Source organism: Solea solea, chromosome 1 (assembly GCF_958295425.1).
Source record: "Solea solea chromosome 1, fSolSol10.1, whole genome shotgun sequence".
Taxonomy (NCBI): Eukaryota; Metazoa; Chordata; class Actinopteri; order Pleuronectiformes; family Soleidae; genus Solea; species Solea solea.
This window is the reverse complement of record NC_081134.1, coordinates 36963023-36976710: the sequence shown is the minus strand read 5'-3', so window position 1 is coordinate 36976710 and position 13688 is coordinate 36963023. Positions and strand designations below refer to the sequence as shown.

General features: G+C 42.3%; 1 protein-coding gene across 2 annotated transcripts in view; it reads right to left on the bottom strand.

Moving 5' to 3' along the window:
- cdh7a (cadherin 7a) overlaps nt 1-12218 on the bottom strand; it is a 140790-nt gene extending 128572 nt beyond the window's left edge. The window contains exons 1-2 of one of the 2 annotated variants that reach the window (XM_058627929.1): nt 12136-12218; nt 11952-12012 (exon numbers count right to left, since the gene is read on the bottom strand). The gene's annotated coding sequence lies outside the window, so the exon portion shown is untranslated. The remainder of the gene's footprint in view (nt 1-11951; nt 12013-12135) is intronic. The other variant, XM_058627937.1, reaches the window with a different exon arrangement.
- Between the last annotated feature and the right edge of the window lie 1470 nt (nt 12219-13688).

Below are 13688 nucleotides of genomic sequence, written 5' to 3'. Positions count from 1 at the left end.
CTTTATATAAGCAGTGTTCACCACTCTCCTGTGACACGCGCCACTCAATGATGGTTCTTTTCGTTCATACGCTAACAAGAAAGACAGGGATCGTGTCACAGGTTGTGGACATTTAACGGTGCATCGTGTAAGAAATGCAGCCGTAGTCTGTAACTTGGATGACCGTTACATTCAGACTATCGTGTAATGTAAGGACACCGGTTGGAGTATGACTGAAAACACAAAGAAACTTTCAGAAGTGTCGAAAAAGCGCTTCTTGTCTCCAACCGCCCCTGCGCTGCTGCTGCATACACACAAAAGCTAAACGCAAAAAACGTATGTTCACCAAGATTAGAACAGAGGCAGAATAACAACAACGTTACACACTGCAGCTTTAAATTGAAATGAGCCTACCGGCTTCAGTGATACTTTATATTTAAAATTCCATAAATGCTTGCAGACTCTGGTTATGATTTGATGTGATTATTGTGCTTGTAATGCACCTTGTAGCACTGCAACACTCAGGTTGCCTGAAGAGCTACTTGAACAGAGCAAGCCACAGCTACAGACCTAAAAGGCCTCGCTACCACTCTCGAGCCCCATTTTCAGGCGGCGCCACAACTAAATATGTCACATGTCTCTCACACATCACATCACTCTCCTGTCATTTCCCTACTGTCTTACAACCAGGACAAAAACAACCGGGCACCTGTGTGTCGGTCGGAGCGGCCTACACACAACAAACAACGCTGTCCAACTCGTTCAAGGGGGAACACTGTGAACAAAAATGATTCCAGTGCAGCGCCGCCACGCATGAGTGGCAACAGCAGGAATAGTATTAGGTTTATCAGTGGAGACATAATGTATTATGTTAGGTTATTTATTTCAGGAACATCATTATACAGAACCTCAAAGTCTGTGACAAAACAATGGACAATGTTTCAGACCTCGCCCTCAATATCTAAAAGCAGGCTTACATGAGTGAATCATATTTCAAACCATGGAAAATGCAACGTGTAGATTACAGAGAGCATAGAGGAACTTGAAGACGGATGCAGGTGTGGCTAATATTCACCTGGACAGGTAAGAAATTTGAGCTTCAGCAAAGGTCTCCCTCTCTCTTACATGTTTTTGGGGAATATTATTAAAAGACATATAACATTTTTACATGATTTTTCTTCGCTGATGTCTATTTCTGCTCTAAAACAAACAATTGCACATGAATGCCGTGTAGGTAAAGGTCAAGTATAGCTCCATGTTTGTGTCTGGCCACCAATGCTCTCCAGTGTTTTGAATTGGGATCACAAACAGCCACAATTTTACATGAACAGTAATACAATAATACACCTCACAAAGTCTCATAGTGAAGACCTGCTCCACCTGTTCTATAAGACCCAGATCGACGTACACAGATACTAACATAAGTGGATCCATTGACCAGCTGAGTTAATTGCTGGTCATTCCCTAACCCGCTAACTGACAGATGACATTATCATTCCAGCTGCTGCCTCTCACTGTAATTGGAAACAGATGATTGTAACACTGACTGACCAATTTCAGCTCAAAACAAGGTATTGATTTCCCCAGTGGACGTTTAAGAAAACACACTGGTGTGCTCACTGCTAAAGAGACGCCATAACATATATCAGGGGTTTCTGGAACATCACGACTCGGACTGAGTCGGTCACAGTACACAAGAGGAGGGGGAGCGATGATGAAATAGCCCCACATGCAGATATAAAGAAAGTCGGAGTGAAATAGGAAGAATTACGTCGCATTTCAATTAATTCTGATTTTTTAGGTTTATGAAAACAGGTTTTGCCGCGCCTTGAGTTGTCTTGCTGGCTGCTTCAGCTGCTTCGGCTGCTGGCGGAGCAATGATTCAAAGCGAGTGACCTTTTTCACACCGTGATCTTGACAGAGGGATCTTGATTTATCCTCAAACCGGATTCCATTCCGTGGTTGTTCTAATTCATCTCTGACTCCTTCGCCGCTCCTTAATTGCGCCGAGACATTTGCACACAAGTTTAAATGCCTCCTTAATTGCTTTTATGTTTTATTTTAATTTTCTTTGTTGATTGACTTTTTTTTCCCCCCCAGTTACAAATCAGGAGAAGCATTTGTGTGCCATGGATACACACATGCAGCCATTCTTCTTAGGACACTGCATTGACTTCGATTCATTTTAGACTGCCTAAATTCTTACATTGACTATAACCAGTTCATGCCTAATCCTAACTTCAACCAAATCTTATGCCGTGTTTCCACTACATGGTCTAAACTAAGCTCGCCTCACCTCTACACGCGACACACACAAACTAGTGACTTGTAAAGCAGTTGTTTTCGGTGTAACTGAATCATTAGAGTCAGTTAATTAAACAGATGTCTTCAGTGCTTCCCGCATGACCGGAGCACAGACTCCGTCTGACGCGGTCACTGGACTGAAATACAACGGCAGGGTTTAAGCGACGCGGCTCGCCGGTCGCAGACTTTCAGCATTGCTGTTGTTACATGCAACAGACTCCTCTATTAAATATTGCGATCTTACACATTTCCTTGGTAACCGTTGGAGATTAACCCACGTTTTCAGGATTGTTAAGTCTTTTTTTAAATGATCTGCCTGTTCCCGTCACGGCACTCCAATCACTGACCAATCGGAGGCCGGCAGTTTGGCGACGTCACACATAGTATCGCCTCAGCTCGCTTGGAACCTCGCCAGAGCAGGTACTAAAAAAAACAGGTACCAGGTACTATCGCTAGTGGAAACGCAAAATAACCATGTCGTGCTGAGTGGAAAAGTTTAACCGCAGCTTCAGAAATGAGGTCCTGTCTCATTAGAATCAAGTTTTGGTCTCCATGAGGACTACTGGTCCTGAGAAGGTCATTGTTTATGCCAGAAAATGTCCTAAAGAGGTAAAAAAAAAAAAAAATGCAAAGTACACACTCACACACACAGCGTGTAAACATGCATGTTGCTACATGGAGTTCACAGGGCTGCAGAGAGCTGGGAGATCAGAGGCAGCAGCGGGGCCTTGATGTTCAAGGGACAAGGCCGCGGAGTTGACCGCGCCGCCCGCCACCCTCGCACCGACTGCGCCCGCCATGACCGAAATACAAAAGCTAACCTGATTTGCATAAGCCGCATCAAAACATTCCCTCCCTTCCTCTTTGAGAACATGGATTTGGACTAATCATCCGGCAAGTATTGAGTGATTACATTTTCATCAGATGCAATGTAAGAGGGTCGAGAGATCAAGTGAACTAATGGATGACCTAATCATGGTGGATTGGCTGTATCGATTCAGATGGTCATATCCTCTGTCTGTCAGGCCGCAGGAGCTAGAGGAGGATACGATCCCTCACTCGCTGGAACCACCATATTCAAGAGACCCTCGTTCAGATTACACTAATTTAGCCCATACCTCTCTCCTGCTCCCCCGAGGGTTAAATAGATTACGGGGGAGGAATGAAAATCTTGCTGAGTTGCAGTTTAGAACTTGTCTTCAAGTGGGTTAGTCTTGAAGTAATTTACTGTAACGGGTTTTTATCAACTGTACTCTCTGTTTTTCAGTATTTCTTTTTTTACACGTGTGGAGGATGGCGTTGCTGCTGCATGCACTCTCCATATATAAACATTCCTAATCCTCATTGATAAACAGTGTGTTGTAGATGTTGACATGCTTGCAGATGCAATTTTGCACACAAGCAAAATTATGACTTGGTGGCTGGTGACACTAGCTGCCAGCACTGCAGGGACCATCATTCTTCAAGGACAATCCTCCGCGTCCGTGTGAATAATCAATGTTCCTGAAAGTTTCTCATGAACTGGTGGCATCTTTTTAATGTAGCGTCACCAATGTCACTTCTCGCGACTTCAGGAACACTTACATCCCTAGACAGTGAATGCTTAAAAAGGACAAAAAACCTGGGTAAATACTTGAGATTGAGAAGAGGTGTCGATAACAGACGAAGCACAGAGGTCATTCTCGGCAATTTCCCTGCAGACACGTCACAGCAGGTTCTGAAAGAGAAACGTCTCGCTGCAGACAGTCATGTTCATTCACCTCAGTTTGTGTCGACCGAGACAGCATCCTGATCCGAATCCTAATGACACACCGACTTGCTGGCATTCAGCGGTCTGTGAGTCACAGAGCTAGAGAGCCATGACAGCCTGGGCTGTGCTCTCAATTCACACTCAGACCTGCACCTCCAAAAATCTCAACAAAAGGGAAATAAGGCAGTCAGAAGGGATCCGTCTTGTCAACACGGCCACCATCCTACCGCAGTGTGAACTGCAGAGGTGAAACTGAACCCGATGTTCTCATTTCGCGCTGACCCAGAATAAAGTGATATGATATATCTGAAGCATCTTAAAAGTGAATCTGCAATGAAAGGCCTCGCGGAGAGCAATCACTCGACACACCGCTGGCGTGGCTGTACGTGGTGCTTTTTTCAAATAAAAATAAATAAATAAATAAATGTTAAGATCGCCGCACACAAGCTCAGCTCTCGTGAAACTCAACATCAATAACGTACACGTCTATGTATCTATAGTCACGGCATGCTTACAAACCCTTAATCTGACGAATTAACACTCACCTGCCACTTTATTAGGTACACAAGACACCAAAATAAAGTGGTAGGTGTGGTACCCAGTGTGGCCAAACTGGATCTGACAAGTGGTTATATTGCATTTCAGTCGTCTAAAGCCAATCTGGGCACTCCGCACTAAATTTCGGGCATCAGCCATTATTTCGGTAGACAGAACGGCCACTGACTGGATACTGTCTCATTGTCTGATCTTTCCCTGTAAACTCTGGAGACGGTCGATTAATGAGGAAAAACTATGCATTCTAGGAGGATGTAATTGAACTACGTTGTGTGTAAATGTATAATCGCTTTGACATAGAAAATTGTGTAGTTTTCTTAGCCTTTTTTGGTGCAAGATAGGCAAGGTCCTTGATTTACAGAGATCGGCATCTTGTGCCACGATGTAAACCAGCCAGAGAAGGAGATCAATACACAAATGAATCCTTTCTGGTATGTAAAGGCCACCGTAGTTCCCTCGTGCACTTTGGACAGGGACATGTGAGCAGAGCAGTCCTCCCATTTTGTTAAACTCTGCAGTCTCACTATTAGGAGTCACTAATTCTTCCACACTGGATCTTTAAGAGCACTGAACGTGGCCACAATCTAATATCTAACACGTGGATTAAGCTTGAGTTGTTCTGGCCATAAAAGAACACACAGCAGATTATAATGAAAGCTTGGAGCAGTTTTTGTGTGAAGTGAAGCTATTCAATGAAGTGTAAGATAAAAGAGCAGACTACCATCTACAGAGGAGATATGCATAATGTCCAATACCGGAATCTTATTTCTTCATATTGAGAAAATCATTTAAGAATTGTGTCCATGGCAACATTTCACATCACATGTGTATTTGTTTTTTTGGCTGTTTATTTATTGTTTTTAGAGCTGGGGTTTTCAATTAGGGAACATTTCAGAGCTTTGACAGACCTGACTACATATCACTGGGATACCTTTCTGTTTTTTTTTTGTTTTTTTAAAAAAGCAAGAAAAATAATGTCAGCTTGTGTTATGTACACCAGGAGAGAAATAAGCAAAGAGCCAGCAGAGAGGAGCCACAAACAAGACAGAAATGAGGACAGGATGAGACAGAGACATAGATGAGGAGGGACAGCAAAAAGACACTAAAAGAAAAAGGCAGAAGCAAAAGCATAGGCTTTGTCATGACAGCTTCCTCTCCCATGGCGGGGGAGATGTGTGTTCACATGCTCCACTAGTCAGGCTGAAAAACCCGGGCCTGTTGCATTCACTTCAGCAGAGCAATAGTACTCATGGTTGCCTGGTTGGCAAATAGCTTGTTATCCTGCATCCCCTTCATCTGCCTGCTCTTCTGCTTTCCACATCCCGTTTTCCCACAACACAAGCATCTGCATTGTGTTTGCTCCAACAAGCCCCCGTGTTTCCTGGCCACCGAGCAACAAGGAGACAAGCAGCTCATTTTTCTATTTTTCTTGCAAGACACAGGTGTAGACAAACAGGACCGCAGCCAAAAAAAGAAAGAAAGATAAAAAAAAAAGAAAAAAGCCCAGGTGGTGTTTGCATCAGGTGAAGTGCCCTGATCCTGAAAATCAAGTTCAGTCCTGTCAAGCCGAATCTGGCGCTCCCATTGTGCCCGGTGTAAGCGGCGCGCTCCCTATCTCAAGGAAAAGAAATGAACAGAGATGATCTAATCGACCCAATCAACCAACAAATGTCAGATGCGAATACACATGTGACACTGTCGGAGCTGGGTTGACGGAGTACACTGTGCCAAAGAAAATCAGCGAAAAACAGAGCAGGTCTACTTCTTCTTCTTATCGGGTCTATTTCAACTGCTTCTCATTAACTCCAGGAATTTCTTCTCCTCCCCCCAATTAAGTTTTCTGTCTCCATGTCTTTACCTGAATGGGATCGCATGAGCTGCGAAACAATTGCTCAGTCAACGGGTGGAGGGCAAACAGAACAAAACGCCCTCACCGATTATCTCCCGATGACGGAAAGTGAATATGAAGTAAGGTATTGTTTTAAGAAGTTTAAAAAAAAGGGAAGACTTCGCCACGGGAGAGCAGATCAAAAGTGAGAAATAAGCACAGAGATTTTGGTGCCGTAGCAGTGGAAGACGCCGCTTTATTAAAACCGCCCTTTGCTCTGATTTTCTACCTCATGTTGGCATAAATGTGTGTCGTTTGAAACTGTTTGTCTTTTGTGATATATTGATTTCCCTTGCGGCAAAGCAACAAATTATAACCCTAATTTTGAGAGGGAAGCTGAATCGATTACAGCGGCGTGCACAGGCACTGTAGTAAGAGAGATTTATTTACTTGTTCTATCCCTTTCAAAATCAAATATACAAAAGTAAAAGTGTAGCAATTAAACACTGCGCTTACTCAGTGTAAAGTAATTCTAGTAGGTTTTGATGTTTGGGATAATTGGAAAGAGCCAAATGACAGTGTGAACAAACTTATCAGGCTTGCACACTTTAAAACCTGGAATAAAGGCAGAGTAACCAAGCCAATACTGACTAGGAATGAGCCGATACGATACTCAGCATCAGTATCGGTGCTGGTCAAAATCACTGCACCGGATATCGGATCGAAACAAATCGATATCCGAAACAATCCAATTAACCTTTTATATACCAGACTGCAAAAATGTCAAGAAAAATCAGCAACAGCATTTTAGCCGAGCTGTTTATTTCTTCTTTAGAAGAATATTTGTGTTGCTTGAAATGGTATCGGCAAATACTGGCGTTTGTGATATCGGTATCAGTATCGGACACCAAAAAAGCAACATTGTGCCATCCCTACTACGGATACCTACTGGTATAATTAGTCTCGGTCTAAGTGCTACTCATTTTTCAAAAATTATTTTTAATTAGTGTATTCAGCAATAACACTTCAGACTAGCAGGTGATTTAAAAAACAGATCCAAAGGTTTTGTGGAACATTTGAGACGGTTCTTCGGAAGTTCAATTCAACGTACAACCCATAAGTGTGTTTGTATATGTGTAGGATACAAATAGTTTAGATTCTATAGCTTTAGAATAACCTTTTTTATAAGTACTTAAGGACTTGCTTTTTAAAAAAAAAAAAAAAAAAAAAAAACAGCTGTACAGCATACGTTTTGCATTTTTAAGGAGAACCGACGTCCAATTTGTTACAATATGCAGTCTAACCATTAGATGGCACTAACACGTACACACTGTACACTTTGGCTTTTGATGCCAAATGTGGAAACATTACAAATCTATCAGACGCGTTGTTTTCAACAATCTTGAGCACCAAATATTATTATATTATGACATTCGTAATGTTTCAAAACATTTCCTTGAATCTCAAGTAGTAACGCCGCTCTAATATCCAAGGCAATAACTGACAGGAGTTAAAGTTTGCTGACCGCAAACCTCAATAACCGCGTGGCTGCAAATTCAAAAGCTATATTTATCATTTTGCTTTCATTGAGACAAAGAAAGTAATACAATAAAAGATGGATGACGACTGGTGATTAAATCCATTCCAATCCAAAATGTGTGCAATCAGTATATGAAATAAAGATAAGCAACAAGCTCTGTTGATTATCAGTGTGATGAAGAAAAAAGTCATTCATGTCACAAAGTGGCTCTCTGTCACTTCACCGTTTCTCTCTCTAATTTAATTTTCCTCCACTTCCTGCTCTAAACACTTTGATTTCTCATGTGAGGACAAGAGTGAAAAGCTCCGTCCAGAGTGGAATGACTTGATTGAGCTGATGGAGAGAGTGTCTGCAGCCCTGTAAGCTTACAAAAAAAAAAGGTCCCCGTGGGTTTATCCATGGTTCAGGCGTGTGCAGAGGCCACTCTGGCTTCAGCTGACAGGACCCCCCTCAGGTCCCGGCAGCTGCCAGGATGAAGAGAAAGCATCGTGGACACATGGTGACAGGAGCTGATGTGGTCGTCCGCGTCCGTCACAGCTTTCATTTCCGAGTCCGTGCCATTGATTCCCGGGCCGGGTGACATAAGTGACACTCTCTTTTAATCTGTTGCAAAGAGCTTGACCTGTGGAGCACGTCTTCTGAGGATGAGAACAAACTCCTGGCTACTGGAGCCCGAATGGAAACTATCACTTTTCACCCCTTTGTCCAGTTTCGAGGGAAAACCTCGGCATGGTGACACCTCTGGATCAGGGGGTCACGTTTCCTTCACGTTTTCCTTCACACAGACGGAATCGGGGGGTTAAAGAAAAAGAAAAAAAATTGCAAGGGGAAGTGTGGCGATTACAAGTTATTAAAGCTGCAGTGTAGGGGTGGGAAAAAAAAAGTCTAAAAGTTCAGGCGGACATTTTACAGTTTACACATTTAATTTAGTTTAATAAATGATAATGGGAAAATAAATTAAACACTTGTTTCTCATTACAACATGCACTGTTGAAAAAAAAAAAGTGTTTAAGGGTTAAGTTTTAGGGGGTAGCCACACTAGCACTAGCAGTGTTTTGGCATCAGAAGTTACACACTGGAGCTTTAACGGAAGCCATTTGACTCCATGGAGAGGTGTGGAAGATCCTTTTCTCATGTGATTCATGTGGAATCTGAGAAAGTCTTCAGTCCGCCGCGTGTTGTCAAAGCAGTTTGTTTCAGCGGCGAGAACGGGGAGGGCGAGCCGGTGTAGACACGGGCCTGCGTTTGGCGAGCGAAATTAAAGGTCATTTTGAGAAAGTGAAAATTAATGTGAGCGATCAATTTCAGCCTTTGAATAAAAAAAATATATAAAAAAAAAAAAAAAAGTGACATATTTCTGCCTGACACACTTTAATTAGGCCATCAATAGCATGGCAACAGTGGCTAATGGCGCAGAAGACACAAGTCTTTTTAGTTTGTTTCGTAAAAAAAAACGTTTCATGTGAACATAATAAACAAAACTAAAAAAACCTATGCAAAGAAAAGGGATATCAATATTTACTGACCTTTTTGATTCTGATAAGTAACGGTTAGAGCATTTGGCTGCCTGCAATGATCGGGCAAACTGCAGGTGATTTAATCAACTTTTTTTTCATAGAAAAAGAAAATAATCTTCCACCGGCACATTTTTTTTTTTTCCGAAAAGGAAGAACCTTCTTCATTAGCGACACACTCTTTAAACTGCTGCTGCTTCTGTCACTCCCCACCGCCCCCCCCCCCCCCCCCCCCCCACACACCATCACTCCTTTCTGCCCAGAAAATAAATAAGATAAAGGAGAGCAATGAACGCGTCCATCATTCAAAGTGGAAAAGGGTAATTTAGCTTGGCCCTCCTGACAGCTTTACAACTTTGCACGCTATTCTATTTTAATTGGCAATCATGAATTAACTGAATGAGAGCCCCGTCGCCGGTGTCTTTCTCATTGCAGCTTTTAATTGGGTTGACTTGATGAGTTCCTGAGATAAAACCAGACAATATATTCTCATGATTGGCAACTCGTTTGTTGCCACATAATTAGGCTGCAGACAAATCCAGAACATAACTGTTTCCTCTTCAGCCAGACCCTCATCTGTTCATCAGACACATCTCTGCGGACTGAAGGACTTCCCGCGGTGCGGCAAAGAGTCATATTTGACACGAGAAATGCTAAGTGTGGAAATCAGGCACGACCGGTGCTCGAGACCTTTCTGTCACGCAATTATTGATCGTCACACTCTGTGTTTTCACACCTGAATATCTCAGTGTGGTCAAGTGATGCAAAACAAAAAAAAATAAAAATAGAGCCCAATAATCTGATCTGAATACAATGGAAGTCCACGGAGCGTTGAGCACGCGTCCTTTTTTTTTCTTGCCACTGGTTCTTAATGATTAAGACAATCCCCAGGGCGCCTCAGACTCACCCGACACTTTTACATATAAGGTCAAATGTTCAAAGCTTTTCCTCCGTTTTAAAAATAGGAAAAAGTGAATTAAACATTAATGGGCTGATGAATAAATATTTTGTGTCTCCAGGACTCAGCACTTTCTCCCATTCCTGCAGCTGCTTTAATTAACTCCTCCTCAAGCCTTTTGGAAATTAACACATCTCTTTCAGTGTCCTTTCACATTGTTTTCCTTTTTTCCTTCTTCTTTTGCTTTTTAATACTCAAAATTAGGCAGAACTGTGAGCATCAATATGGAGGGAGGCTTAATTATTCGACCTTAGAGTCACTATTTTAACTTACAGAGCAGAATTTATTTTCCCCCTTTGAATGTAATTCAGACTGTTTGCTTGAGGCAAACTACACTCGGGATGTTTTTGTACTCAGCAAATAGCATGTTAAAAAAAAAGAAAAATCACTTCAAAATATAAGACTTTCATTTCTTTCAACTCAAAATACCAGAGGCCAGGAACAAGAACTACAATTTGGACAGTTCAGCGTCTCGGTCCAGGAAACACATCAGTTTGTCTCAGCTGGATACCGCAGACTTATATCCCATGACTATTTCTGTGTAATTTCTCCACCATCTAGCACAGAACATGGATATCTTCTTTGGAAAAAGCTCTCTAAGATCTATTATTGATTATTCTCTCCTGTGCTATTTCCGCAGACATCAGTTAAAAAAGCGAGGGGCTCCGGCTCCTACTTCTCGTGCTTAGTCCAGAACAGTCAAAGCAATGAATAAAAACTTAATCAAACAAAAAAAAAGGTCTCATTTAAAATTCAAATGACTGATCTTTAAACCTTACCTCTATAAAATTCCACTGCTATAACTGCAAAGCTTTCAACTCTAGCACAGAACAAATACAGTCTACAATTAAAGCTGCAGGCAGCATTGACCCCGGGACTCATGGGACGTCATGGTGGACACTGACTCGGGGCCAACGCAGTTGTGTTCTGCCACTCAGGAAATTGGGCGGACCATGAAGATGTAATTTCCTCCTTGTCTGCTGGGAGTTACAGTTTGGATACGTATAATTGCCAAAAATTGTCAGAATGACTGGCTTCCTGTTGGATGCAGAATGTGTTTTTTTCTTTTTCGTTTTTTTTGCCAGCTTTGGTATAGCTTTAGGACATTAGATGATGAGATGATGAGTCATTTTGCGACACCCATCGCTAAAGGGGTCTCTGAATTTAGAGCAGTTTTCACGAGTTTTCATGCAGGCATCGAGCCCCTTAATAAGCACTCTTCCACATTAAAAAATAATAATCAAAGCAAAAACAAACTAGGGCCTTTGCGCTACCCGATGCTTGTGCCCTATTAACATTTGCAAGTCCGTCCTTTCTGCCAGTTCCACCTTTTGAACGTACTATACGTAATTTCTGGGTCACTCAGTCAAATCAACAACAAAAGACCTAGTTTAATGATGTCAGGAAGCAACACGGGATCATGGGAATTGTTGTTTTGTCATATTTTTTACTGGTAGTAACAAATATTTACTTCCTCACTCTGCCATTGATTTCTATGGATGGGTTGGAAAATTAGATATTACCTCTTTAAGGGGGTTTCTCTTTGAGCGGGAAGACATGTTAGACCCTGGACAGTTCACCGACCTATGACAGAACCAATATATAGCTATAAGCAACCATTCACACTCACTGGAATTAGGCTGTCCTAATCCTAACATCGGCAAATATAGCTAAAAAAAAATCAAGTATCAAATGAAAAAAACTTACTTGAAGGTAGAGCATCAGGGAAAATCCTCCCAAAAAAGGCCAGGACACTGAACAGATCACAAAACCAAACGTAATCCATCTTCCTCTTCTTCTTCCTCTTCTTCTGTTTTTAATGGTGGGGCAACTCACTTTAAGGTGCATTAACTGCCACCTACTATGTTGGAGTGTGGGCCAAAGAAATCAGCCTCATACCAAACTGAATCCAACCAGGGAGACTGACCTACATACAGAGGAAGGCAAAGATAATGACACACAGGTGAAATGTTTCAGGGCGTGGCCAACAATCACAGTGGAGGCAAAGCAGGACAAAGGCAGGAAGTAAAGATAGACACCAGGAAGTACTACAAAATAAAAGCCTAACAAGACACAAGAAAAACAAACAATCTGAATCCATGAAAACAAAAGAAAACATCCTATTTTCTTAAACAGAAACATAAAACTACTGGACTACTGGATCGAAGCAAGGTTGTTTTTATTGGTTGCATCAATCTCAAAACTGTTGTTTGCTTGTTAGTGGACAGAAAGAGGTGCTGTGCTGCTCCCGCTGCCACGATTACATCACAAAATCATTTGCATCAATCAAATCCCAAGAATCTAAGACTGACAAATGTTTCGACGTGTTATGAAATGGTTGTTGCCCTCGGAGGTAAGGCTCGGTTGGTCCTGCAGGTGGCAAGTTAACCGGACGTAATGATCGCACCTTTAGTCAGAGTAGACATTTGATCGATTCCCCACCCTCCTGGCGTCTTTCGGTGGTTTTGGAAGGGCTTCAAATATGGCACCATCCTCTAAATTATTTAAATGCTGAATATCAATCGGGTTCATTCTCATGCAACACATTCACTTGTGGTGCTGGTGATATGAGAACGGTCAATAAGTGCTGGGTCAGTTGGACCGAACAGCAAAATAAAACAAAAAAGGAGAGTTTCGTCATCCCCGGCTTGACTTTTCCACCATGAAAGACAATTCTTGACTGTTCTGGTTAAATTCGTCTGGTTCGGTGTGCTGGCAGAACACATTTCTGCACAGTCATTTTGTGGACTTAATGCTGAATTACTTCCACTGTCAGTCAAAGTGCTTCTTCTCTTCCTGGCTTATATTGTCTGTTGTTTTTTTGTTGTTTTTTTTTGCTCTGGCCCATGCTTGCCCCTTCAGATTCCGCCCCATCACATCTGCTGGCAAGTGATAAATGTGACATTACTCCATCAGAGGGTCATTAAATGTCAGGTCCTGCCGTGACAGCGGAACGTCATGGCAGAAAGTCAATGGCGAGAGGGAGGGGCCGTGCGAGTGGAGGAATCGCCTGGTGGAAGAGCCTGCTGTGATGGATCAATGGCTCATCTAACACCCACATGCCCACCGTCGAACCAGGCAGGGCCACTCACACCACTCACACACTCCCTGCCTGGAAATGAGGTATTCCAGCTGCTAGGAGATGAGTGTGCACAGCCAGACACAAGCACTTGTGGTGATTTGTTGATGTATTACAAGGAAGGCTGGTGGCAAAATGAGGAAAGTTGACTTTCTCACAATCCTATACTAAGGCTTAGATA